Source organism: Astyanax mexicanus, chromosome 25, assembly GCF_023375975.1.
Source record: "Astyanax mexicanus isolate ESR-SI-001 chromosome 25, AstMex3_surface, whole genome shotgun sequence".
Classification (NCBI taxonomy): Eukaryota; Metazoa; Chordata; class Actinopteri; order Characiformes; family Acestrorhamphidae; genus Astyanax; species Astyanax mexicanus.
Genome location: NC_064432.1, coordinates 20,348,824 through 20,373,358, shown reverse-complemented (window position 1 = coordinate 20,373,358; position 24,535 = coordinate 20,348,824). Strand labels below are relative to the sequence as shown.

Sequence of the window (24,535 nt, the reverse complement as noted above, 5' to 3'; positions counted from 1 at the left end):
ATACCTAACAGATGCAGCTCCACAATTCTTTGGCAATTATTATTATTATTTTTAACGCATTTAATGATGAACAATTAATTTAATTGTTTGCTAATTAATTAACTGATGCTATGCGATAAACAATTAATTTAAATATTTGATAGTTGATAAGATGTGTGCCTAGTATAATAAAAATAAAACCATTTTGAAGCAATATCAGCATTCTCTACTGATATTTAATGAGAAGCTTGAAGGATACTTTATTTAAAATGTTATATTATACGTCTTAGGAAGTCAGTATTGTTCACAAAATAGATAAAAATCAGATTTAGTTTTATACTGAATGTTTGAAATATATTTATTAAAATTAAGAACAATATTTTTTTTAATCAATTAAATATTAATTTTAAAAAATCCCCTAAAATATTGCATTATTATTTTAGGGCCATTTTGCCCACACCTAAATACCAGCACAGTGGAAGCAACAGATTTAGTGGATGGATGGAACAATATTAGACCGTGCAGCCCTAGTAAATTGTGGTAGTATGTATGTGTAAAAATCAAGAGCGCACTAAACTTATTGGAGAACTAGCTGTGAGTTATTGCATAATACATGGAACATGCACAGGTTTACCATGTGCAAAGTGCCCTGCTGACCAGCCTGTTTCTAAACAGAGTTTGAAACTCATTCACATCAAACAGGAGCCATCACTCAATACCAATCAACACTCAGATCCAACCTCCCTGACTGAGTCCAGACCCAGAGCAGTGCTGACGTCGGCTCCGGACCAGACATTAATATTTATATTAGAAAGAAAGAGGGAAAGGGACGGAGAGAGAGAGACAGAGAGAGACAGAGAGAGGGAGAGAGAGAGAGAGAGAGAGAGAGAGAGAGAGGGAGAGAGGGAGAGAGGGAGAGAGGGAGATGGAAAAAATGAGAAAAAAAAACTGTGCTTAAAAAAATGAGAGAAATGGAAAACGGAAGAAGAGACAGTAAAAAAAAAGAGCACAGAAAGCTGAAAAAGCTAACAATTAAATAAAATAGATATTACAAATGTTTTCAATATGAGCTAAAAGCTACTCAAACAGGAATGTTATCATAAAGAATGTCAAAATTTCCAGCACCCCAATTTTGGTAACTGCTTTGACATGACGGCTAAAATAGAGAAAGTGAGAGAGAAAGAGAGAATAAGAAAAAGAGAGCAAAGAATTGTATTTTGGTGAGCTCGTTTACATACAAGAGTTCACAGGCCTGTCCTGATAATTATGTTTGACACATAGACATGACCTTAATATGGCCCAATGTTCACTTACGTGAACAGGTCTTCCTTGCAAGTTTTTTGTTATTTAGGATATCTAAAGCATTATTGTATTGCAATTTTAATATTTAAACATTAGCGATAAATAAAGGTTCTATGCTCTTTAAAGGGGTGTAAATGAATCATTATGCTATTGTATTATAATTATATGAGACATAATGTGATAGTTTATTGCAATGACTTCTGAGACAATATATCACTTAAAAAAAGCTCAAGCTCAAGAGCTCAAATCTTACAAAAGGCAAAAATCACACACACACACTGACCTAAGACATGCTGAACATTTGAACAAACAAAACAAAAAAAAGGGAAACGAAACAAGGTAGTGATGAGAAAACCTCACGCTTGTGAACACTGTGTACAAATAAACATTTAGCAAAGCTCCTCCTGCACTGTGTGCAACCAGTACTGACGGCCACTGGGTTAAAGAGCAGAGTTCCAGAGCCCGCCAGCTGCTCACACACAGCCCACAACCTCAGACCAGGCTTGGCCACTCGAGAGGACACAGCTGTCAAAAACAACAAGTTACTGAGCACTTATTCAACCGAACTCTCTCGAGGAACTACAGGGAAGTTCTCAACAGAAGGAGAAGTTACGACAGACTGTTCTCAAACATAAAATGAGTCCACTCCTATTACTGATTCTCGACTTGATTGGGGGAGGGGTTTATTATTGTTTTCACAGAAAAGAACTCCATGTGAACAGTGGATCGATTGTGCAGTTCCATGCTGCACTTTTCTGCATGTAGGACCACTAAACTTTTAGCTGTTAGTTGATTTCTTTATCAAACACTTGAGTGGGGAGAAATACAGCTTTTAAGACTGATATTAGCATTTCAATATGCAGGAGCTCCTCCAAACCAGCAGCCGCTCCGGTATGAGAAGATTTGTATCCAGGCAGGCAGAGGCAAGAGATGAACCATTTATCACCATGCTGTCACCGTGCTACCTGCACTCTCTCTAAAGCTCCAAAGCTGAGCTCATTACAGCACCCTCACTCCATTCCTATTACACTGTGGGTTTATTAGAATTTACTGATGGAAAGCAGAGTAACGCCATAAGTGGAAGAGTCACGTTACAAAATGAACCAAATCACATAACCACAGCTGGTTTGTAGCAGCTCTCCAAGTGAAATCTACAGCATCCTATGTGTGGTGTTCCTCACTGCAGTTCGTTAGCCTTGAGTTGATGTATTTCAGTGTTCTCAGGTCAATATTTAAAAGACCCACATGAGCTACAGCCATAATTCACATATTTATTTGTTACAGAGCAATATATAATCAGCTATTAAATGTAAATGTAATACATATTTTAGAAGCTTAGAATATCCTGAGAATAATGTGATTTTTAGGAGCATCAAACTATAAAAAGAGCATCAAACTATTAAAAAAAATAGTTGTCGTGTTGTAAGAAATACACAGCATTAACAGCATCTGTTTTTGACTGATGTTTAGTACAGGGAGCTTTTAGGTCTATGCCGGTTATTCAAATATTCATTTGTTCCTCAACTAAAATTTTTGTTGAATTTGTACAGTTTAAAATTAAAATCTTCCTTAGCAAAAAGTGATTAATGCGATTCATTTAAATTAATTAATCACAGATCACATCATTCATTTGATTCTTTTTTTAATCTCTTGACAGCACTAAAAATAATAAAAAGCATTAAATAGCTGAAGCATACGAATACACAAGTAGTAGTTGAAGCACGGAATGAACTCGACTAACCATTTTGTAAACCAGATTTTAAATGTATTTGCGTTTAAATAGAAAAAGCAAGACATTACTGATGCTCACTGCCAGACAAAAGGACATTTTTACATGAAAAAAACAGCCTTAAAATGTACGTTAGGTTACAAACATTTACAACACTAAGCTTATACCACCTTCAAATTAATCCTTTTATCCAGTGTTAAAGCACATGGATCACATTGCCAAGATGTAATAGGAAGGTCCTCAGTATTCAGTATAAAGTGACTAAACCTTTATAAACTGCTTTCCTCAGGCAGGGAAAGCCCCATCTGTCAGTGAGAAGAACAGGTGCCTACCTGCGTAAAAAGCCTGATCACATACAGCAGGAAGAGCCTTTCTTTATGACAAAAGGACAGCCACCTTTCCCAGGTCACATCCCATCAACACACCTGTCCACCTCACCCAGAAATTACAAAAACTAGTTCAAAAAAACACCCATATCCAACCTACTAGGGCAGTGTATTGGCAATCACTTACCTATAAAGCACTTAAAAGTACTACCCATATGGAAAATGCTATTTAAATAAATGTACCCTATTATTTACACCCCTTCATCAGTGCTTCAATATAAAACAAGGCTAAGACCAAGTGCAAGCTTTCTGGTTAAAGTCTGTTTAAAGGCTGCTGGATCAGAGCAAATCGCAGCAGCCTGGGTTAATCCACAATCCTGAGGAACACACACACAGTGCTGCGACATGCACAGTGCCTCTACACACACCTCCAGATGGTAAGCACCTGGCAGGCCACATAAGGCAGCAAAACGTTTAGTGTGAGCACTTGCTGCACGTAGTCCCAGAGTTCTGTACAGTATTATCATATTTCTCTTTCATATTTATGTTTAAGTACAATTGGCCTTGCTCTCTCTGGGTGCACTTTCTTGCTGCGCTTTCCTCTAAGCATGCTGGCTACCCAAAATAAGATGAGACTGTCTTCATTTAATGGAGACATTTGCTGGTCTTTACCCTCCTAGTGCTGTGGGGAACACTAGCAACAAAGGAAAGTCTTTGAGTGGGTGGGGTAACAGGCCTTCCAAATTTGGGGAAAAATGGGATGAAATTACTAAACTATAATGAACTACACAAAAAAAAAAGAATGACAGATTAAAAAATACACTCAGTTAACAGGAGGAGTACAAGCAAGTATAAACACGCCACAGCACAAGTGGGCACTGGGATAAGACAGAGAGAACAAGTGTTAAATAAACACGACAGAAATGTCAGCTTGAGAACCTCTAAGCCAGGTTCTGAGCCAGTTTGCTCAAGTCAGCGTCTCTACAGGAACATCTGATACTGCTTTACTCATACAACACAGGTTTACACCTCCCTCCACAGAGAGTCTGAGAGCTTCCAGATGTGGTGGGAAAGACTGGCTGTGTTCGTTTTTGTACATTTGCAGGACAAAACCGAGCTAACTGTACCAATTCAGGATGAGATCAAATGTGGCCAAGCTTTTGCATAAGACTGCATACGATTAGGCCTGTCATGATGATATATGGACTTGACCATTGTGTTTTTCTCAGCCAGGAGAGAGACCATTTACATGGAGGTTCAGGGCAATCACAGGGCATCTCATGACACAACATTGTTGGGATACTTATAAAAGTACTGAATACAATATAAGGCACACCCTTACCGAAGAGAATAAAACCATTCTGTATTTATTGGCATCATTTTTAGTTTAATTTCGATATAAAAAGTACACATGAAACGTTACTTCTACGTATAGATACCTACACATACATATAAAACATTACAACAGATTCATATATATGTATGGGCTATATGGGAGGGCATTTCCTGACGAGGCACTCCAATCTGAGAAAGCAAGGTCACCATATGTTTTACCCACGTTGTTCAAAGTGCAGTCGCTAAGGCATGGAAAAGGTCTGTCCAGGATGGAATGTCAACACACTGCTGGTGAGGATTAAGAACTAAACCTTAACTAACATACAGACAAAACCAAACCAGATTCATCTGGGACACAAACCTGAGAACTGATCAAAGTGAGGATTTTTGTACAGATGTTACAAATCCAGACATGCTTAAGCCTTGTATTAAATGCCTTCAGTATGACAAGTAAGCTGCTCTGTAGCAATATAGCACCATCATAACCTTACTAAGCATTATACAGGCTGTCCAGTAAGACAGTGTTATGTTAACACACAAAACTTCCAAACTACTGGACATTTAGATTATAAACAGAATTCACTGAAAAGTGAAACAACAAATGAAAAATCTGTGACTGATTATAAACAACAGTAATGAATCAGTGCAGCCACTTCAGTCACTAATCAATTTTTAACACAATAAAAAAAAAAACATGGTTCGGGTTTACAGTCACAACGATACGTTTTGTTACGTAAATAAAATCATTTCACAAGTAAGTGCGCCCCCAGAAAGCTGTAAGCTGGTGGATTTGCACAGTATTGTGAGAGCTGTAGTGGTTTAGAAATATTGCTGTGGTAACTGTAGTCTTGTTTGTCCCCGTCCCTCTCCCCAGCATCCCTTTCCCATCTCTGTCCCTCTGATTGCTGTGGCTGGGGAGCAAGACTCATCCTCGTCCTCTCTCTCTTTATTCTTTATCATTCACTGTTCTAATGTTTTGATTTTTACTGACTAAAAACCAAGTATTCCACCCATTTTTGGCTTTAACAATTTACTTCAACTTGCACAACTGTCTGTTCAAAAAGAATTACATTTATTAAAGAAAAATTGGCTAGTCCTATGCTTTATAATCTTCCCATTGTACTGTACTCCTACTAAACCATTAGGGCCAAAACACAGTGCAAATGGAACTGTGACTTGTGTGTGTGTGTACCAATGCATCCCTAATATCCACCATAAATTATTCAGCTCCTACTACAAATTAGTCAACATCAACTCTGAATTATACTATCTTCACTGAATCATTCAGTATCTAATATAAATAATTACAGATCAAACAAATTACTCAACTACCCACAAACTGAGCCTTTATCTTTAATAATAATTTTCCCAGACAGAGAATAAGGCTGGTCCTGGACAACATTTTTCATTCAAAAGAGAATCTTCACTAAGATTAGTCTAGTCTACTCCACTACTAGACTTGATCCTCCAGCAGAAAACAGTATGGGGTTAACCACAGGCAGGTAAAGTCAGTGGTAAAGGAGTCAAAAAAACCATGAAGCATCTGTCACAACAAACGACTTCCTGTAAGGGTGTGAAGTCAGCGGCCTGGTATTTCTCTACACTACGTGTTCTCATAAAGCCACATAAAAATGAATTCAAGCCTTCAAGGTCTTATTAAAGAAACATCATGACTTAACACACTATGGGAATCTCATATGCACACAGGCTAAGTGTAAAAATATGAAATCTTAAGTAAAGCTCAAAACAATAGACTTTTCTATTAACTTTTAAACATGTAATATATATTTTCACATGCTGATCCTGAAACAAAACAAGAAGAGGAACTCATTATTTACGCACAACTTACAAAGTACCTAGGCGCCTATATCAATTTACTTTACACAACTTCCACTCCACATTACACTCAAACTCATACAGTATCTCCCTACATTCCTGCCAGCTGTGGCTTGTTTCAGGAGTGCTGAAACTCTTCTGTAGGCACACCACAGACATGCAAATTTGATGTAGGATGTAAATTCAATCTGATCTATTCCTTTAAATGTTTCCAACCACAGGGTCTTCCGCCACTGCCTCTATAACAGCCCCATGATGGAGCTTGTGTTCAAGGACTACACAGCACACTTCGAAAAGTTGCTGATGCACAGGAAACTGACTGACTCTCCCATTTTTTGGAACTTCTCCAAGGAGGACAGCAGGATTCACAAAATCTGTAGCCCTGAGAGCAAAATAGATTTCCCACCAAGAAATAAGTGAGCCAAATAAAACAATAGGTGGACAGTGGACAGAGTTAGTGAGAGTTGAGCCCTTTAGCTAAACGTAAACTGTGTGCAAGACGTGCAAGAGAGAACACGAATAAGAGTGACAAAGTGAAAGAATGACCATAAATCACTGAGCACACACTCATCCTGCCATTCTTCATTGAGAATTCATTCAGTTGTGCAGATTATTCACTTGCTCGAGTGCAGTAAGGATTTGCCTACAGTAACTGGTCTCAGACACAGAAAATCTGACTTTCCCATTTAACATCTTTTGGTAGTTTAGGTTAAAAATAAATCATACATTAATTACATCAAATACAAGCTAGCCTAGGGCTGACTTTTAATACTTACCATGTGATTAAATATTTCTTTAATAAACAGTTCTCCTAGTACAGTTATTTTATTCTAAAGATGTCACACTTGTAGTTTGTTTCTCTGGTCATCAGTTACCTTTGGAGCATTTTGCCCCTTTGATTGGTTTGGTCTGATTCTAGGAAAACAACGCAGGTTAGCATGTTATTGGGCAGACCTGTCTAATAATTATTTTTATTTTTTTAAAGCCATCAGATTTCAGTCTGACTCACCAGAGACATATTTGACTAGTTTTTCATAGCCCTAGTCCAGCTGAGCCTCACTGTGCAGCTCTGCTCAGGGTCCCAGTGCAGAGCTCCACCACCAGGCTCAGGTTACCACAGGCGAATGAGGAGATAAAGGACGGGCTGGGCTGCCGAACATCTACTCCGGTTACGAAGGAAAAATGTGGAACGAAAGGAGAAAGATAGGGAGGGGACGGGAGGAATTCAGAAGAACGGGATGATACAGCACACTCCTTTGTCTTCTGGCTCTGTAAGAAATGTGAGGTTCTAATCATGGTCTGAAAAAACCGACCACAATCAGGCTGAACATCTTCATGGCAAGAGTCCCTCTATGTGTGTGTTGCTTGTTTTAAAACCTGCACAATTAATCAGAATGTAATTATTATGATTTCGGTTTTCACTGACACATCATTAAGAGCTCTAATGAATAATCAAATTATGGCACGCATGCAATGATCATTTTTCCCAGGGGAATAGCTTTGGAGAAGTGCATCATAAAAGTTCTGCGCTTACTTTAAAAGGTTTGAGCCCTGTTTTCCTGTGTGATAAAAAAATTGTGTAAAGCATAAACTATTAAAAAAAAGGCCTTTTGCTGAAAGAAACAGAATGGTGGAGCAGCAAACGTGGTTCAGGCTGGGTGCTTGATGGATGCTATGGTGTGTCAAATGATTAGGGGTGAAATGATTACGTTTATGCCTTTATTATCGATTAATGTCCTATACTTAATACTTACAAGAAATCCTAAGTTGAAATATTTTAACCTAGTTTATTAAAAATATTAATTAAATTAATTGCGGTATTTGTCCATTTTGTGTTTTATTTATTTATATTTGTTTGCAATATGGAAATGTATGTTGTGAACGTAAAAATTAAACCAATTGGTCATTCATTATGAAGTGAAATTTCTAATTTTCTCTTGTGTATTTTTAATTGCTTTTGAGGCAAGCAAATATATTTTATCCGATTTCTCGATTAATCGAATCGATTTTTCAGTACAGTACTCGATTACTAAAGTAATCGATAGCTGCAGCCCTACAAATGATTGCCATGGTGTGATAGGTAGCTGCTGTAGTTGCAATTTTACTGCTTTGGTGGATGTTATGGTGTTCTAGGAGGCAGCTATGGTGTTAAGTAGACACTAGATGGAAGCTGCCATGTACTGAGCAGATTACAATGATATTTAAGGCAGTTGCCATGATGCTTTAGTGGTTGCAGGTGGTGGTGCTAGGTGGTTGCTAGAGAGCGAGCAAGAGAGAGCAGGCGATAGAGAGTATAACCTCATCAGTGTTCTCTGTGGCAGGCCAGATGGTTCAGCATTTTCAAAAAGGCATTTGTCTTCATTAGATCAGACAATAAATCTGCCAGCAACAATTTTACCAGCTTAAAAACACAGACTGACACACTCAGTTAGAAATATCACAACTCCTACTTTAATAAGAGAAAATGCTGCAATATCATCCTACCGTTAGATTCATGATTACTTAAATTAACTCACTTTAAAAACGTTGTTTGTATACTCTGTCTGCTCTCTTACATTGGAAACAGTGTCTAATGCACTCTATTTACAATTCTGTATATGCCTTTATACACATACAGCAGTAGATATCTCCCAACACCTTAAAACCAGCTTTACAGATCTGCAAAACGAGGCTCACTGGTGAGCTCTACAGTATATTTTAGTTGTGTATGTGCGTGAACCCTAAGGAGCATAAAACACAGTCATGAGCCAAGCAGTGGAAAATCCTAAAAACACAACAAAGCACAGCCACTTTTAGGATGAACAAAGGATCATGTTGAAAACAGGACAGACACAATTGTTTTCAGATCCATCAACAGTCAGTCATTGATTCTGCACATTTTACTCAAGAGAGAGAGAGCATGAAAAAAAAAAAGAGTGTGTGCAAGAGAGTGGAAGAGCGTCATCATTGCTGTATTTAAAGCTTCTTTTGCCTTCAGAAATTTTTTTTGGTAAATTTTTTTTTGCAGTACAATATTCTTGAAACTGATAAACAATACTAAAATATCAAGATATTAATTTTAGGACCATAGCACACAACCCTAGTGGTTAGAATTGCATTAAATAGTATTTTAGGCTGTAACTAACAGAGTGAAGGACTGTAATCTCTGACCCACATCAGCAGCTTGCTGCAGCGAGGTGGCGGCTCTACGATAACACAGGAAAATACATCAAGCTTCTGCCGCAGATTTTCACAGGGTGTTAACACATCTGCAAAAAGCAGACAGACACACATAGGCTGACGGACACAGAAAGACAGACAGCTACTTCTGTATATGGGGTTTCACCTAAATACCCTTTCATCCTATACAAGGCCTATAACCAAATTATAGGACAAAGTGATTGGTGTAAAACGAATGAAAACTGCAGTAATATCCTAAGGCAATTTTTTTTTTCTACTTTTATTTGAATTAATTTCTATTTCTTTAAAAAAACAGCAGTCTCAACAAAGGCTAAGAAATGTGCTAAGAATATGCTGCAATATTTGCAAGAGTATGCTATGATACTCTAGGCCAGGAAATATACTGAGACACATGAAGATATATAAAATAAAAGTAAAAAAAAGTTTATTTTACGCAATCAGAGGACATCCTGGGATATAAGGACAAAGTACAACACTGCTATCTAGTGTCGACACCAATCTTTACATCTAAACTAACTAAAATCGATATTGTGTTTTTAAAAAAACGATACAGCATCGCAAAACAAAGTATCACGATTAGACTCAATATTGATATTTTCTTACTACCCTAGTGCCCTTGACCATGGACATGCAGAGGAACATGCGTACAGGTGTATCCTCCCTTGTAAGCAGCCATCCCTCTGTCTGTACCTCTTAAAACAAACCACACTCAAACTGCTCACCTTCCCTGCTCACTCTCTCGAGAACAGGGTGCTCTTTCAGTACCAGGGGAAAAGGTAAAGCAGCAGAGGGGCTTTCTGACCGTCTCTGCGCTCGGTGGACACACTGGCCCTTATTGTCAGAGAGAAGAGAGAAGTGTGGGAACAGAGTAAAGCTGAGCTTACCCATTTACAACCACACCACTCTGCAGCATCAGCAAACTCAGCGAACATCCCTGATCTGGCTGGTCTAGGTACAATATAAGAACAAGTTCAAATGTAATAGGCCAGCAGCTCATTCATGGTGTTTATTAAAATAAAGGATATTAAAAACAGTTTATCGTGCTTTTCTTGTAGCAACTATCCACTGTCCAGAATAGACTTTGTGTGAGTAGGGTGGCTTTACACCCCTCTAGCCCACACCTGGCTTTTGGCATGGAGGCAACAGATTCATTATAATTACAATGAACCTTTTTGGAAGGGAAACAAAATTTGAATGAAATGATTTCTGACCTAAGCAACCCCCCAATGAACTTACTAAGATTTTTTTTATGTGTTTTTCACTTCATGTAGAGCACTCTTGCATGTGGCATGGACTTAGATCAATTTTTTTATTCTTCTAAAGAACACAAACTGAGTAATACCCCACAAAACCAAAAGATCGCAAAAAGGGCTGTAACATCAATCATATTATTGTTTTCACAAACAAATCCTAAGAGCTGCAATACTACAAACTCAAACAGCATTACCAGCATGCAGTTTCAAACAGACATGAGTCTGGTCTTGTATGAGTGCATATAACTGCTCAGTGGTGTTGCAAAGATGGCATGCCAGTGAACGGACTTCTCTATTAAAGTCCGAGGCAGAGGTACAACGTCAATGTCCAAACTACTTCTTATCCAGAAAAAAACAATGTTGTACTCATTAACACAAGCTTACATCGCCTCTTTGCCTTCTCTAGAGCATTACAATCTAAGTAACTCTGTGTACAGTCTGAACATTAATAAAGTCATTGTGAAATGAAACAGTATATCCCATATAGGGCATAACAGAAACCAATCCATTTCTCACAGCAGTGGAAAAGCACCACATTTCATTCCCCTTTCAAGACCCCTTTTTCTGCGTTTTCCCACAACATGGTTATTAGACGTCTGTGTCATTTCTCCCCCTCTCTCCACCGTCTGCATTCAAACCACCAATACTCACTGGAGCACGATCGAATCTCCAGAGCACAGATTGAAGGCCTGCTGGGCTGTGGAGTGAGGACACAGCTGGGGGAGGTAATGGCTTCCACTGTGCTTCTTCATTTCTACAGTGTAGATGACTGATACCATCTACACACATGGATGGTACTGGAGGTTTACCAGCTTGCATTGTTTTACATCATGTTTACTGCTCTCTACTAGGGCTGGGTGTCTCGACTGATATCTAGAATGTTAGGATGGACATGTTAAATAGTAAAATAACGTTCGATTAGTAGGAGCACCGAGTGGTCCAGCGGTCTAATCCGCTACCACTATGAATGGGAGGTTGCAGGTTTGAATTGGCCTTGCTACCTCCGGGTGGGTAGATGGCGCTCTCTCCCCATCATGCTCAAAGGTAGCACCTGGCAGCACGAGGCATCGGTGAGCGGATGTATCAGAACCAAATCATTGCGCTTTTCTCCGAGCGAACTAGCTTCTCAGGCAATGATGCATCAGCAGCAGCTTGAGAAAAGGGGTGACTGACTTCACAACTGTCAGAGGAAGCATGTGCTCATCCGCACCCTCCTAGCGTCACAGGCACCACTGGTGAAGGGGTGGGACAACTGGATAGCCAAATCGATCGGTCGGTTGAGTGTTCATTAGTTCTCTGAAAAACATATAATTTCTACTTTTGTCCCATTTTGTTTCCAACTGTAAAGGTCAATTACTTACTCCTATAGACACCCCTTCACAAGTTATGCTACCAACATAAATCCACGCAAACAGCAAGGTCAACTGTGCCCTCCTTAACCCACTGGCCCTCTCAGAGACCAGGCTGAAAAGCTTGTTTCATATCCAAACAAAACATTGGATTGTAACTGAAATCAATATTGAACTAAACCGAATCAGAAATGTAACCGAATTGGGGCCTTTGTGAACCAGAATTGGAATTGGTGGTGATATCCAGCACTATTTCTTGAAACAGGCCATTTAAATCGTTGTAAAAAGACTTAAAGCAATCAGTTGATCTCCTTTCTCACTCCCTCTTGCTCTGTTCTAAAAATGAACTCAAAGAACAACTGTGGTCTTGATAAAGATGCCGTTTTAGGCAGTGCGGCATATGTGGACCACATTTGTGTAACTTCTAGAGACACACAAAAGTCTCTTTCTCCGTTTAGATTAAATGAACAAGGATTATTGGCCTTCCCCATAGTGGCCATTCTGTGGGTCGTGACAGTAGTTTCTTCTCTTTTCAATCCACCTTTGTTTCTGAGCTCAGAGGATCGATAGGAATTGACCTACAGAAGGACAAAAAGGTTCATTCAAAAGCTGACGAGGGAGATTTCTTCTTTTTTTTTGCTGGAGCGAGATCAGTTTCTTGGGTTATTTACACAAAATCCATAGATTAGCTAATTAAATAATATAATGTAGCCGAGTAGTCAACACTGTTTTGTCAAAGGCAGCGCTTACATTTAGTAATTAAGAACTAGAAATGTATTTTTACATATAAAATTCTCATTTCAATATATAATATTTGTGAGGGTTTATGTACAAACAGTACGACCTTTTTTCTACCACACTATCCTTTAAAAAAAAAAGCTTTGTTAAAATAATGCATCCGAAAATGGAGAACTTGTTCCAGATTTAAGGCAGACATTCATTGCAAAGAAAATACTAATTAGATTCACAATTATGTCTGTCTGTGTGTCCGTCCAGTTACTTGAGCCAACAAAATAAAGACAGGGTAGATATAACTGCTCCTTTTAAAATTCATTAGTTTAACGTTAAATTCATAAATATTAATTATGTGGGCCCTTTAAACCTGTAACTCATTCAGTTAATCATAACTAGAAAACCACAAGCAGCAGCAGCTGCATACAGGGCACATCAATTACTTACGCAGATTACTGAATCCCTACTGTGCCCATTAAAAACTATAATGAGATTATGCTAATATACTAAATGATACGATAATCTCAAATTAGTGCTCTCTCTAATGACCTGTTCATGTAAAGACACCAGGCATGTAAAAGTATTTGATGAGTATTTCAGACTCAGCCTTTTGATTCTGTAAGTTATAAACTTCAAAAATGAAATCTACGCAGGTGCTTTTAATTGACATACTATATACCCACCCCTAACTGTCAAGCTCTTCTGAGTCTCTAAATTAAATTTCTCTAAACAAACTACTTTATAGTAAAAGCTAGTTATTCATGGCTAAACCTGCTGTGGGTTCATGGGTAAAAGTCATGTTAACATTATGACTGGTTTAGTTTAGTTTAAATACTGTTTTTGACTTGGTCCCAATTCTAACGTAAAGACACATCCCATGTAGGTGATACATTCTTTACACCCCTAATGTCAATATTAATGCAGCAAGGCAATATATGTTGGTTGCTTGAATCATTTTAAAATAATCATAGCATAAATACAGACCTTATTTATAAAATCTGAATTTAAAAAAGTTACCTTTTACCAAGTAAAACACTGCTATCTAGTGGTGGGTTTTAAACAGAACACAAATGAACCACTGTGTCAACAATCTTTACACAAACTTAATCTTTAAAAATGAATATTGTGTGCTTGAAAATCAACACAGTATTTTTTTTTTACCACTGATCCAGTAAGAAAACACTTGTTGTACCTGGATGGCAGTGAGAAAGCTGCCTGAGAAAGACACTGATTTATTTACAGGGTGGGACAGAATGTGTCGGGGAAACACAGAGCGAGGTACTGATGATCACGACGGCATCAAATCCCACAGGAAATCAAGAGCAACTCAGTGTTGGTGGTGCAGGTTGCCATGGTAACTATGATATGCATACAGGTGTTTAGAGACTTCCCTTACCGCCCAGCAGCTCAGAGCAGACTGTGTATAAGGAAGCTCTTAAAGCAGAGACAGAAAAACACTAACATTACAGGCCTGTGATATCATAGCTGGATCTATTAGCCCATCGAGCACAACATTATGACCACGCCCTTGTTACTACATCACCACTGGTTAAATCATCATCATTTTTTTCTCCTTTCACCCTGTTTCTCAGTGGACGCTGCCTGCAGGATGCTGCCCACAGACTGTTCTCGCAATAACAGTGACATTTAGGTGTTCAAAAACTCGAGCAGCACTGCTGCATTTAAAACATTCATACCAGCACGACACAGCAACACACCACCATGTCCTTGCTGGATGGGCTTTACACAAGCATGGCATTGGGAAAGGTAAACTATTGGTCAATGTACATGTACAGAGGTTATGCAAGCAGTATGTGTAATGTCTGTCAGCAATGGGTTAACCTTAAAGTAGCTAAATTCACTGATTAGAACAAGTGCTTAGATACTTTGAGACAATGTAAATGTGCATCACAATGACATTTGTTAAGTTCCTTATTTGTTATGTTTCCTCAGAAATACATATAACTAATTGCAAGTTTAATTTACATGGTATTACACTCTGAAATAATATACAGTGAATGGGTGGCCAAAACAGCCAAGAGCTAAATCCTGTGGCTAAGAATAGAGACAAACAAACACAGACACACAACAATCCCCTTGGCTACCTGAACTGAGAAGACAATGGCATACTGGCAGACAAACAGCATAATCATGTGCGTGTGCACACGCGCGCACACACACACAGACAATGGCACACTACCAGTACGAAAAACATGCGCTGCCAGTAGGGCTACACAATACATTAATCATTATAAAAATACTAGAATTTGCAATACTAACGTTGCAGAACATTATGAAATTCTAATCAGTTTTTGACCAATACTGTGAACTAGGCTCGTCATGCCCGAGATCTCAGATTTTAAATAGTTAAATAGCTTATCCACAATCATTAGGAAAGGCCAGGTGATGCAAACTTTAAACCTTTAAAAACACCCCTTCTGTCCTCTAAACTTGTCCCAAAATCAGCAGCCACATGTTCTTCTAAGCAGCTGCTTAGCACTCTAAAAAGGAAATTATTGAAGTCCCCAAAAAGCAGAAGGCTATAAGAAGGTTAACATATCCTCAGTTCAAATTTAATAAAGAAATGGCAGTTAACAGGAACAGTGAAGGGCATGATAATGTCTAGAAGATCAAGGGGAAAAAAAAGAAATAGCTGATAGACCTTTTAAGCAACACCTGTACCAATATGACGCTTATTAAAAGAGTCATCTGAAGAAAACCTCTTCTGCATCTTCACCACAAATTTCAGCATCAGAAGTTGGCAAAAGAACATATAAACAAGGCGGATGCATTTTGGAAACAAGAACTAAATAACTCTGGGGCTGCAGAGAGTAATGGTATGTTTGTAGAAATAGGGCAAAATCCATAAGAAAAATATAATGAAATCTAAAACCCACAACAGACCACCTCACAAGGCACAAGCAGTAGTTTTAACCATGTTAAAATGTGTAAATAGGCCTCAAAAGAGCAGTGCATACAAGACAATCCAATAATCTCACAGAACTGGAAGACCTTTCGAAGGCAGCAAGGATGAAAAACAAGAACTTAAAGACTCTTCCAGACCGTACATTTTGCCCAAAATTGTTCATTCCGGACATTTTTAAAATAAGAAAAATTCAAAACATGAAAAACAATTACTTAAAGAACTAAGTAATGTGTGATCTTGAACTTGCTTCTTAAAAGATAATTTAAGCTTCAACTTGCTTAACTGTTCAAAGTAGCACTCATTTTGAGAAAGGGTGTCCAAACTTTTGCATGCCACTGTGTGCTGGAGGGTGGGATGTGTGTGTGGTTGTATGTGCCCACACTTGTGCATTATGCTCCTGTGTGCTTTCTCCGTTTCTCAGCCCATGGCTCAGCACATCAAAGGCGGTTTCTGCAGAGCAGGAGATAACACTGTAAACCTGGCTGCTGTCTAAGCGCTTCCAAAGCTTTTTCTAGTGCCCTCAGGCGCACACGGGCCCGCTGCGGCCGGCCTGCAGCCCGGGGAAAGGTCTGTGCACGTGTGTGCGCATCACAGCTGCACAATAAATGCAACATGTCAGTGCTGCAATTATACAATCATGTTCCAATTGTAAAATATTTTAAAGCACAGTATTGTTTCTAATTAGTAATCAGTAACATACATATATATATATAAAAAATAGTACCAGCAGATATTTTAAGATTTGGCAGCAATACTAGTACTGGAAGAGGAAAAGTGTCAGTGCATCCCATGTAAATGGTGGGCCAATATATAAATATCAATAGATCTCTGAGATCTCATTAGTACAAAGAGGACAAGGAGGAGTCTCCTTTAAAGACTGCTGATATTGTAAACAACAGCCCTGTTGTCAGGAGCAGCTGCTTCAGGGTCCAGTACATTTAAAAACAGTAATGGAGTGCCTGGACCTTTTCTAATACTGCTTACCTGCTAATGAGGATAAGTTAGAACACATATGGTTACCCTGTGTTACAGTGAGGTAGAGATGAAGAACAAGAGACAGACAGGGAGAAAGTTGGCAGGACAGAGAGAGACAGAGAGAGATAGACAGACAGTAGATGTTTTATCCACCGTAAGACCTGCCCTCTCTCTGTCTGTAGGTTAATCCACACTAATAGACCTTAAGGCACTTTAACTAACCTACCAGATGCTCAGCTACTTACAGGTGGCCACCAGACTTTCACCAGGGCTGGTTCTACAGCTAGCTTCTGGCTCAGCAAAGCTAGAAACAGACATACAACAATGTAGAGTTTAATTTTCCTAAGTAGAGAATATACATTGGTCAAGCATAACATGACACTGTCCATTGTTCAGCACTAATGATAAATAGAGCACTTTGTAGTTCTACAATTACAGTCTGTGGTCCTTCAGTTTCTCTACATGCTTTATTATACAACTTCCCCCTGAACTTCAAATGCCCAGGACCAATGGCTGGTGTGAGAGAGAGAGACACAGCAGGGCTGCTAGAGTTTTTAAACACCCCATTGTCACTACTGGTCTGAGAATATCTGAAACTGTTTATATAAAATAAAATTAACATTTCTTGCAATAGCATATTCTTAAAAGAATACAATTAGTGTTAAATATGGCCCTAAAATAATATCATGAGATTTTTGGCCATATTTCAGAACAAGTGAGAAAGCAAGTGAGCATCAGACAGTTTCACTGGTGTATGTAAACTTTCTCACAGCGCTCTGATACAGTCTGGTTGCGAAAGGTCTTTCCCCAGAGGAGGCAGAGATAATCTGCTGTTATAAGAACGATAAATGTTCCCATTATTATATTTAGGTTGCATCATTCAATGTTTTGGCATGAAGTTGCACTCAGCTGGCACCCAGTGGTCCCCCAGGAAGGAAATATCCAGAATCGAGGCTCAGTTTGCCCTAATAAACCATGGGAAGGTACTGGGAAAACTGATCCACCAGAATTACATCAAGAATTAAATACGCAGAACTAAAGCCACTTAACCTCAAAAAAAAAAAAAAAAAAAGCAGCAAAAGCAGCAAAAAATCTGTCAAGCAGATGATGCCTAACTTTTCTCTCTCCCGTCTCTCTCTCTATTTCTCAAACACAGACACAGATAGATCTCAGAACTCAACAGTAACTTGTTAGTTTGTAGATACTGAATACCTTACAGTACATATGGAATGCCTCACAATAGACACAAAATGCCTCAATAGATATGGAATACCCCATAATATATACAGAATACCTCACAGAACATATAGAACACCCTAAAAAAGTTAGAGAGCACCACACAATAAATATAAAATACCTCCTAATACATAGAACTGAACTAATGACTTGAGCAAAAAAGACCAATATAGAACAGCATTAGACTCTAAATTAATGTGATTTCACCATAACTAACAAATTATACATTGTGCAGCCCTATTAAAAGACTACTTAAAGACTAATAGTCTACACTGGCACTAAACTCCATTCCCAATTGAGGTTTTACCAATAACCTGTAAAAGCAATAAAACACCTGCAGTTCAAACAGAGAGACATAAAACATGGCAAAAAAGGTATCAGCTGTCCAGATAAAAGAAAGTACTGTGTGTGTGTGTGTGTGTGTGTGTGTGTGTGTGTGTGTGTGTGTGTGTGTGTGTGTGAGAGAGATCTCTAAATAATTCACATTGCTCAGAGCTCTAACCAGCCGACAGACACGGGCTGTTTCCATGACACTGCAACAAAGGGGGCCAACAGGGGTCCGAGCACGAGGGGCTCTGTGTCCCTAAAGTGGGTGAAAAGTAGAGACTAGTATTTAAAGCATTTTGAAATAAATAAAAAAATCTAAATCCATAAACAGATACTGTTATGGCTCATAAAAAAAATGTAAAAGAATGTTTAAAAAAAATGAAATTCACAGTTTGCATTTAACTTGGCCTGTGTCTCCAAAGGTGCCCGAACATAACAGGTTACACAAATTGAACATTTAAACATATTCTGGGTACTTACAGGGCATTAAATCCAACGTTTAGGTGTTTTCTATTTTAAATGAAAAGGGGGGCATTGACTAATCACTAAACACTGACTAATCAACTAATCATAAAAAAATAATCATCAGATTAGTCAACTACCAACCAGTGAATTTGTACCTTTGAATATGCTGTGCAAAGAGATATAAATTACATTTACTAATTTATTTGTTTTATTCACATTGTTAAAAATAAAACTGCTTAAAATGGTTCCTCAGAGAAATATTTAAAGACATTTTCATGATAGAAGCACTGTTTTGACAAGCAAACAAAAAGCATTAGCAATGGCAGACTAACTAACTAAAAATTGCTATTCAAACACTTTCATGCATAGCACCACATTTTTATTCCGTTTTGCTGCACATAATCTAGTTAGATTTTGTACTCTGTTATAAAATGAACAACATGGTCAGTGTTCTTTACACAATTATGATATCCATGATTTGCATCTTAAAAAGAATATGGTTGAAATGTTAAAATAATCATCACACCTTCAATCTACTGGGTATTATAAATGTAAGCAATTATGTGAGCACTCAAGTGCCCTAATCTTAAATGTCCTGTATTCTCTCACTCTCTCCACTTCCTGTCTGCTGCAGCATTCACTTCCTCTCTCCTTCCTTTCATTTATCAGTCTCTTTCCTCTGGCCGCTGCATCCTAACAGGAACCCCACAGGGCAGCAACACAGCACACATTCAAAGAACAGACCCACACTGCTAATCTAAACCAAACAAACTGCATTATACTCCCAGCATTATTTGCATAGGCTAAAGAGCAAATGCATAACACCCATCTGTAAATAGCTCAGCAGCAACATCACTGACCCTGCAACCTGTGTACTCATCTTTCATATTTTCATCCAATATTCACAGAATAAAGAACAGGACACATGCGTTAAACATAAGTGAATGGAGCTCAGAGCAATTCTTCACATACACTGATCAAGCATAACATTATATAGTTTCTACACCCATTATCCACCATTCCAGCTCCACTGAGCATTTAGGACTTTTTATAGTTCTATATTTGCTGGTTATAGTCATTCTGTTTGCCTGTATACTTTTTCGTCTTTTTTCAATCTGCTCTTCAATGATCAGGACCCCAAAGGACCACCACAGAGCAGTTATTATTTGGGTCAGTATATCAGTGTGTGATGCGATAGTACACGTGCAGAGAATAGTCCACCAGCATAGTCCTGAAGGAAATGTCCTGTGACTACTGATGAAGGACCAGAGATGACATACACAAACTGTTCAGCAACCGACGAGCTTCATTCTCTAAAGCTACTATGGGTAGAAGTGCCTCAGAGTACAGTAAGCAGACACAATAAGATGAGAAAACACCTTCCATAATATGACATACTTTGTAGTGAAACATGCTATCGGGGAGGGTGTGTGAGCAAGCTCCTTGACACACAGGGGTGTTAGGAGGGGGAGGTGAAACATTACATCATTAGTTCATACTAATGTTGCTCACACACAGATGCACGGTGAGGTCATTAAAACATCACAAACATATCATGCTTGATGAATATTGTGCTCCACAAAACATACTCCATATTAGTATAACGGAATTCAGACAAAGCTTTGCTAACTGAACAGTTGAGCCCTGGTCTTAGTGTTTCCCTGTAAATAAGCCACACACCTTAAGCGCTGTGTAGGACAGGAACGAACACAGTGGATTTGACCACAGTAATTACATAATAAACACATGTAGGCAAAAGGCAATGGACATTTCATAACAAGCTAAATTGCAACAGAAGCAGTTGTTACAGCACAGCACATTTCTTTTTGACCTAAGGATGCAATTCATTACAAAAAAAATATGAGAAAAACATGAATTACCTATTTTCAAAACGTTCTGTATAATTTAGAGGCCGAATCAGTATTTTGAATATCAGAAGTAAGAAAATAGAATAATCTAACATGATCAATTTGTCTAGCCGAGACACAGGCCGAGACACAGGCCGAGACACAGGCCGAGACACAGGCCGAGACACAGGCCGAGACACAGGCCGAGACACAGGCCGAGACACAGGCCTCATATTGCCCACCCCTTTCTATATGTTTATAAAAGGTTAAAAAAAGGACATGTGACTCAAGCGAAAAAAAAATTCTGTTGAATGAACACCCTGTATGTATTTACGGATCCCAAGAGGAGCCGTGGATAAAGAAAAAAAAAAAAAAAAAAAATATATATATATATATATATATATATATATATATATATATATATATATATATATATATATATATATATATATATTTAATCAAGCGAATCATATAGCAGTTCGTGCTGACATTTTCTTTAATTCGAGTGAACAATTTGCAATTCACGCTCACAATTTCTTTAATCCGTGCTTGATTATTATGAAAACTGCCCAGTCAAATAAACATAAAACATTGTATTAATTATTTTAGATATGCTATTTTGATTTTATATAGTGTTACAGATTTAAAGCAACTCTTATATGAGACATTCATAGACAACTGTCACACACTGCAAGTTATTTTATTCCACTTACAGCTTACAAATGACATAACGAGTAAGTCATTCCTTACAGCATATGTGGGCAGAAAAATGTAAGGTCAATCAGGGTACAGCACTCACAGAAAGATGCTGGACAACCAATTCCTAAGTGTTGGAAATGATGCAGTAAAATTCTTTTCACCTAAAATGAGTTGATTATTTTTATTACAAAAATGATAACAGAACATTACAACCACAATAAACCACTTTATTTTATTAAGGAAAATATTATCCTCAAGTGGAGACAAAGAAAGAACTTCCACTTTGACTAGACCACTATTTTAGCAAAGCTATGTAGTTAACTCCAGCTGATGAACACTACTGCACCCCAGAAAAAAAGATCTGAAAGTTACTTAGAAGTTAACTTTCAATATCTAACCCTGGGTGCACCTTAGTTAGCTATAACGCTATTTTAATAACCTTAAAAACGTGCAAACGCTCAGAACTGAAGGAATACAACAAACACAAACTTTGAATAGTTAATAACTTTCGCTCCAAGCCGGCCACTCCACGCTCATCACGTAGCTCCAGGCTGGATCACCAGCTAGATAGCTGCTAGCAGGTCACAGATGTAGCTAGGTTGTGTGTATCCAGTTGAACATTTTTTTTATTTAAACTTCTGCCAAAGCACAGGCTGGCTTTTTCACAGCACAGAGCATTCAAAACCAGAGTTATTCACCAGCTGCAGGGAACAGGCAGAGGACTTAAAGCCAGTTAGCTAAAGATAGAAAGGTAGTTAGCCAACTAGCAGGCTAGCCAGACCTTCTCTCCAGAACTTGAAGCTGAAAACCCCCCTTCCCCCCCCCCCCCCCCCACTATCCATGGGTTTCACACCACATTTATACATGGCTTTGAACGATTAAAAAGAACAACCCAAATTAATAGAAGCACATTTTCTGCTATAAGCAGAATGGCGCTCTGGTTAGCCAGCTAGCTATACAAGCAAGCTAACTAACCTAGCTATAGCAATAGCTCAATAGCTGGCTACGTTAGCCACCAGCAAGCTCGTTAGCTTAGCATTATCTAGCCACGGAGCTAACCCAAGTCAAAACCAAATGCTTCCCGGTGTAGTGAGGTGGTTTATGCAGCCTTCAACTCCACATTGGAAGCTCGTTTTTGGTGTAGATTAAACAATGTGTTATGATATAATATTTAATATTGTTATTTGACGTCAATGAAGCACTCGAATGCTTGATATTTCTTGAACCTTATCTTATCTAATACAGTTATGTTTTAATTTGATATTCTTTAAACTAGGTAGATCATCATCTGATGGTCCTTGACTGACTTCTTGTAGCTAAAAACACACTGAACTGCTTTTATATATTGTTATTTAAGATACCTTATAATTCATATTTTATATATAACGTTTTAATACTATTCCACTACTAACGTTACACTTTTATTTTATTTTTTTATTTTTCGGCTTTACGTTTTTAAACCGTTAAACTATGATTAACACATACCTGTTTTAATATGCAGAGCAAAGTGGATAATGAATAATCATGTTTTTTTTTTTATAAAACATTATTAATGCGTGAAGATTACTTGTTAGGTTTTCTGAAATATATGAAGAAAACAAACGTGTTGATAGTGTAAATTAAAGAGATTCATCTTCGGTCAACCACAGCCACCTCTCCTTCACTCTCAACCCCTAAAGAACTGCTTGGCCTGGGCAGACTATGCAGTTCAAGTGGTTTTGTTTGAAAACAACAAGGAAAGTAACATTTTTTAAGGAAAAGTTTGTTTTTTTTTGCCTCATGTTCCTAGAAACCTATTTACAAACACTGCAAACAAAACAAGCTAATAAAAACAATCATGTTATGGGCTTTAAAGTTTAAAGTGCAGCAATAGTTTTTTGCTCAGCGTTACAGGGGATACATCTAAAATGACTATTTCTACTCTTACTAAAGTAATTGTAGATATCTACAAGTACATTTTTATTAGTTAAGCAGAAGTATGTGGTTAATTATGGTTAAGCAAAAATAAGATTCAGATTAAGTGTAACGTTAAATCAAATGTAGGTTAGTTAGCTAGCTTTAGCTAGCTACTTAACGCTTCGTAACATATGAATAATAAAATTACATTAGGTCTAGTCAGAATAATGATATTACCTAGAGATGTAAACCTGATAATATTACTAAACAATGTCTTTTAATAGCGGAATTATGGAGTGAGTGTTTCAGCTAGCATGGTTGGCATTAGAGATAAATTAGATTAAGCAAACTTGGCTTATGAAACAAAGTCAGTATATATACGTTTATGACATGGGTTTGGTTTTGAAACGGCCAGGCTTGCCTTTTAACGATATTGTGCATTTAAATTGAAGTAAAGACATTTCTAACCAGCCAACACAGCTAGTATTAGATAGGTATGCTAAGCTAACTGGCTAGCTAGCTAGCTACCCAGAGGTAGCACAGGCTAATATAGCCGCTCTCCTCTCTCCGTTAGCATGAACGATTAGCTATTAGCTTAGCTGGGCTAGCTAGTTAGCTTTTCGCTTCGCCTCTCTCAGCTCGCAGTGTCCCTCGCCAGCTTCTTACACTCATATTTACCAACAATAAGCAACAATTGACCAACAGAAACAAACAGACCGGGCTGTTTTCACCTTCGAGCGAAGCTACGTCAGTCCGCCGCGCGCCTAGCGGCTCGCTTTTCCCGGACTTCTGCTCCCGCTGTTGTTTTCAGGGTCTCCTCTCAGCCCAGGAGCGACTCGCGGTACCGGTGGTTCTCGCGCCGACTTCGCGGTCCCCCGCGTTCACTCTCTGGGACTCGTAGCTAGGCAACGCTCGCTAGCCGAAGCGGCGCGTGCTGGCTAATATAAAAAAAAAACCCAACGCCTCTTCTGAGCGTTTAGGACGCCGACCGCGAACGTTCCCGGTTCAGGCTGCTCCGCGCTCGAGCGGCTCTTCCCGAGGAGTGTAGTTAGTTTTTATTGGGAGTTTCTTTGATCTCCGCCGCGTGCAGTGCTGCTAGAATCCCGCAGGCTCCGCGCTCGCGACTCTCACACAAACACACAC

The 24,535-nt window shown here is 38.4% G+C and overlaps 1 protein-coding gene across 4 annotated transcripts in view; it reads right to left on the bottom strand.

Moving 5' to 3' along the window:
• The window catches only part of fbxw7 (F-box and WD repeat domain containing 7), a 163,606-nt gene extending 139,071 nt beyond the window's left edge, over window positions 1-24,535 (bottom strand). The window contains exons 1-2 of one of the 4 annotated variants that reach the window (XM_022682012.2): window positions 24,124-24,535; window positions 17,149-17,226 (exon numbers count right to left, since the gene is read on the bottom strand). The gene's annotated coding sequence lies outside the window, so the exon portion shown is untranslated. Of the gene's footprint in view, window positions 1-17,148; window positions 17,227-24,109 lie in introns of all 4 variants that reach the window. The other 3 variants (XM_022682011.2, XM_007230229.3, XM_007230228.3) reach the window with 3 other exon arrangements.